The sequence below is a fragment of the Rhinopithecus bieti genome, unplaced genomic scaffold (assembly GCF_001698545.2).
Source record: "Rhinopithecus bieti isolate Rb0 unplaced genomic scaffold, ASM169854v2 scaffold_15113, whole genome shotgun sequence".
Lineage (NCBI taxonomy): Eukaryota > Metazoa > Chordata > Mammalia > Primates > Cercopithecidae > Rhinopithecus > Rhinopithecus bieti.
In genome coordinates, this window is record NW_016808703.1 from 1088656 (window position 1) to 1093669 (window position 5014).

Sequence of the window (5014 nt, forward strand, 5' to 3'; positions counted from 1 at the left end):
GGGGGCCGGGGAGAGGGGCGGACGACTCCCCGGCTCGCCTCTCTGTCGGCCGCGAGCCCCCGAAAGGTAACAGGCCTCTTTCGCCCCTGGTCAGGACCCGGGCCCTGTGGGCTTTTTTTTTTTTTTTTTTTTTTATCAGTAAGTTCTCCTTGCCCCAGCCTCCGGTTTCACTTCCCGTGTTCCCTCTATCCCAAAACCGCCCCAGTATGTCGAGAGAGGGGGATCTATCCAGCCGGGGGCGACCACTTTGTGAGCCCCGGGGAGCGGGACCCGTACCACGCGCGTCCAGCTGGGGATGCGGTGACCGAGGGGCCGGGAGCGCCGGGCAGGTAACGTATCCTGGACTTAGAGTCGGGGGGCTTTGTTTGGGTCGGGAGGAGGGGAGTAGGGATGGGTGTTAACGCCGGGCTGCCCTTCCGGGACTCCGGTCCCCCCTCCTTCGCCCCCCTCGCCTGCGCGCTGGAAGCCAACCTGGGTGTGTAGCGCGAAGAGCGAAAGAGAACTTCTCCTGCGTGACTGACTAGATGAGGCTCCTCCCGAGAAGCCGAGATAATAGAGGCCCCTCTCCCGCCGCCCGCCTGCCTGCCTCTCCTCCCCCGGCCGCTCCCTCCTGTCGCCCCACCCCTCCAAGGCTGCGGACCAGCCCCCCACACTTCCCCCTACATCTCTGGCGGGTTCGCGCCGTGGACGCCCCCGCCCTGCGGGAGGAGGGGCTGGCGCAGATTTTAGGGACTTCCTGGGATGAGGAGACCGGCTCTGAACCATTCCCTTTCTGCTGCTGGGAGCTGGGGAAGCTTGCTCTGGAGCGTCTCTCACGTGGCAGGCAGGCAGAGAACTTGCTGTACCTTCTAGGAAATTACAATCGATTTGTAATGCACTTTCGCTAATTGAGAGTTCAAAATTAAACTTTAATAAAGCATTTGTGTCGTCTCGTCTAATTGTGAAAGCTTCCATCCGTCCTGGTAGATAGACTCTAAGTCTCAAGTTAATGGCGCTAAGCTAGATTCCCCCCCCCCAGTACAATTCTGTCAGCCGTCGTCGGCGCAGCTGGATTTCCGTAAGGTACAGATGTTGCTAATGACAGCTTAAGCACGGATGGGCAGATAGCATACGGAATGCAACATGTTGCCATATGGTTCCTTTAGCCTTTCACCTCCAGGGATATCAATCACATATATTCTGGGAGGAACTTAATGACTGTCTGAACAGCAAAATGAATTACCTGGTACAATTTATATCCCTTGACCTGATACGTTATAACAACAGGAAGATAGCATCTCGCAATTTCTGTGGTATAAATTGAGCTACAGAGCTACATTTCAAATTCTACAACATCTATTTGTAGTTTGAGGGGCCATGTCATATTCTGGCTGTAAAATCTGTTTCTGTATTGCCCATCTCCCTCCCCCTCCTACCTCTGGACGAAGCAAAATTTATAAAGTTTAGCAAAACTGTGGTGTCGGAAATTGCCAGTCAACCGATTAATAGATGAAGTATGGAGACATGGAAAATAGGACTTCCAGAGCTAGTTACTTCAACAAGAATTAGCCATTTTCAGGAACACCATACTTTTAAGCATACAAAATTAAAGGACTCCGGAAAACGTATTTTCTGTTAGTTGTTTCAGTATAGCTCCTAAATCTATTCATTAACTATTTGAAATTCTCCATTTATTTTCAAACTTCAACCATTCCTACACTTTGGAAATTACAGAAGACAGTTCTCAGAAATATGAAATACAGGAAATGTAAGTAGCACCTCCTCAGCGAACCAGTTTCTGTATCCACAACCCCATGCACTCACTATGTAGCTTAACTTGAATCATGTACATGGTGGTACTGGTAGTTTGCTTTTTCCTCCCAACATGTCAGTGACAGCATACTTAAGTTGCTGTTTCTCTCCTACTGGATTGATTCTGCAATATTTCACAGGTGTGATTTTTAAATATCCTGGTGACTAATAAAATGTTTTGATTGCCTTTCAGATCATAAACGTGGTTGTCTTTGGTTGTATTTTACTGTATCCTTTATTTTCTATTCACTAATACAGATAGATCACACAGAAAGACAATACTTTAAGGGCAAAAAAGTAAAATAACTTACTAGAATTTCTAAACTTTATGTTTACTTTTACCTACTAAAGGATATTTGAAAGGTAGAGACACACTTTTAAAACTTTTCGCTTCTGGCACTATGTAAACATTAATTCATGTAAACTAATGACTAGCAGAATGTCCAAAATAGGCATGAACAGTCTGAAAAAGTATTTACTTTCAGTCATGTCAAGTTTCGGAAAGTGTTAACATTTTGAAAGTTTGTCTATATATCATGTTCTTTCAGAATTATTGTGAAATTATAAGACGATGCTTCTCCTCCCCCCCCCCCTTTTGTAGTGGCTGATTTGTTACCTAGTGCTTGAGTTAGTTCGATAACTTTGATAATTATTATCAAATAAGATCTTTTGTGTGTGTATATAGGAGAAAATCTTATACAGAACACATTAAGATATACATAAGTTATGGCAATCCTGTTTTCTGGGGCTGTTTTTAAAATCTTCTAATGGCTGAGGTTTTATTTCTTTTTGTAGCACCAGCACTCGATGTGTTTTAAACATGATCAGTAGTGATGGTGAGCTTGTCAATAATGACTCCATCTCCATGACTTGTGAATAGGTGGTGAGTGTGTCCTTTAATCAGTCACACAGAACTTGCTTTATAAAGCTGTTATTGTCATGAACAGATATTGCAGTCTTTTGTCAGGACCAGTGATTATTAAAGTGTTCCTTCTTCAAAAGCCAGGCCGAAAGTCCTGCTGTGCTTCATTTCAGAATTGAGGTCCATTAGTAAATAAAATCCCGAGCTGCACGATATGCTTTTCATCAAGTTATAGGCTTACATATATTTCATTAATAATCTTGGACCCTTTTGTAGACATAGGTAGGTATACTTTTGGTGTGTATATATATATATGACAACAAAAATAAAATATGTATCTTGCAGCATGACTTTTATTTTAAATGAAGATTTGATGGATGTCCATTGTTACTCTAAATGAGGTGGCTGGCTGCCAAGGGAAACCCTATAGTCAGAAAGTACTAGAATTGTTACTGCCTACAGGGAATCACTTTCTGTTTTTTGAGTTCTCAGCTTCACCTCCTCCTTTCAATAGTGCCCTTCCATATTGCTAATCTGAGAATTAGTCTGAATATGAAAACTTTTGAAAATATGTTTGTGTTGTCCAAGAAAATTTTCACCAGTGATTCTGGTTGCCTGCTGGTTTTCAGCCTTTATCTTGAGTGTGCATGTTTATTCTAACTGAATGAAGAAAGACTATTAGAATTAGGTATATTCCCCATGCTAAGCATTTAAGATTGGCCAGGAGTCTGTTTTTCTCAAGGTAACATGGGGCAGCTATGGATAGGCATTAGGCCTCTCATAGAAGTCTTCACTCAAGTGATTGTGGCTGAGAGGAACAACCAGGAGAGAGTATAGTGCCCCGTTGCACTTGCCCTGTTGGCTTTTCAAATGCAAAATCCACATTGTTGCATTTGGAAACTTGTTTCTGTCTTTTATGGTATTGCATTTAAGATTTATTTTTTAACTACCAGTCTGCAAATGTTTAACCAGCCAAGCAGGAAACTTTATTCTCGGCTGTATACAGCTTTTGTTTTTATCTGGGTTAGCATGGGTGCCATGTAAATACCATATAAAATTTGACTTTGGTTGTCCTGACTTTGAAGATTGACAGGGGCTTCTTTAATTAATCTTGTTTCCTTTCATGTTCTGTATTGAGATACTGAAATACAGTATTTTATGCAGTTATAGGATTGTGTTTGCATTTATTTAATTTATGTTTTTTGAAGCATGTAGCCTTGAATGTTTGTTCTACCTTTTTTTTTTTCACATCATTACTCTGATACTGCTTGATGTAACTTGATTAGCTCCCTCCCCAGTCATGATTGGTAATTAAAATAGGCATTAAAATTAGTCACTTAGCAATTTTGCTGTTCAATTGGCAATTAAATTACTTAATTGCAATTAAAGTCCTAATTTTAATTGGCAAAATGATAGATGTAGATTTAAGATAATATGTATAAATACTTTAATAAGTGTCTATATAAGGATTACTTAATTACTCAACTTCAAGTTTATGCTGTTAACTTTAGAACTTTTAAGTGAGCAATGAAATTTATATTACATCTATTCAAAGGATATGGTAATTAGATTTATTACTTATCACTATAAGGGTCCTTGCTTTAAGTTACTTTTGTAGTGTTAAAATTGTAGGCTTGATAATTGCAGAATTATGATGAGGAAAAGGGCATATATGTCTCTGTTGCAATATTATCAATACCTTCATTTTGTAAATTAAATTGAGACATTCTAACCACCAATTAGTCTAAGGAAAAAATCAAAAGTGGTTATTTTATCATTAAAGATAGAACAAAAACTAGCCAGCTGTGATTTACATATAAAAACTTGCAAAATGTATGTATTTTATCTAAGTTTAAATAAATGCTATCTAATACTGGTAGTGTTACTAATGTTATTAACTACTTTTAGAATTTGCAGATATTTGATATTTTCTTAGCATGTAGCAACTTATTTTCAGAATCTTTACACTGTCTGTTAGGACTTTGTACATTTTAGTGATGCCCATGTTTACTAAAATTAGCAATGAAATCTAAAACCAAAGTTATTCTTCTTTGCCTAATAAAAAATAGTTCTTAAATAAGAAAATAGTAAGTGGTTAATTTTAAAGCAAGTATTTAGGAGATGGGAACTGTGTGTCAACTATTAACAAAAAAATGAAGGATTTTTATTATGCAAAATACTGTTTGAGTGGCATGAGGTTTTACCATATGTTCAGTTTCATAATTTTAATTTACAAGAAGATGCTTCTAGAAAAAAGAATGCTGTTTTTTTTTTCTGCACATCTTTACACATTTCTTGTACTGAGTTCTGTATCAAAGTAAGAAATAATTTTAAAAGTATTTGTGTTAAGTGCTTTTTGGT

The 5014-nt window shown here is 39.2% G+C and overlaps 1 protein-coding gene across 1 annotated transcript in view; it reads left to right on the plus strand.

Annotated features, from left to right (window-relative positions):
* Positions 1 to 257: 257 nt before the first annotated feature.
* NR4A2 (nuclear receptor subfamily 4 group A member 2) overlaps positions 258 to 5014 on the plus strand; it is a 20883-nt gene continuing 16126 nt past the window's right edge. Inside the window, exon 1 of the mRNA XM_017887043.1 lies at positions 258 to 329. The gene's annotated coding sequence lies outside the window, so the exon portion shown is untranslated. The remainder of the gene's footprint in view (positions 330 to 5014) is intronic.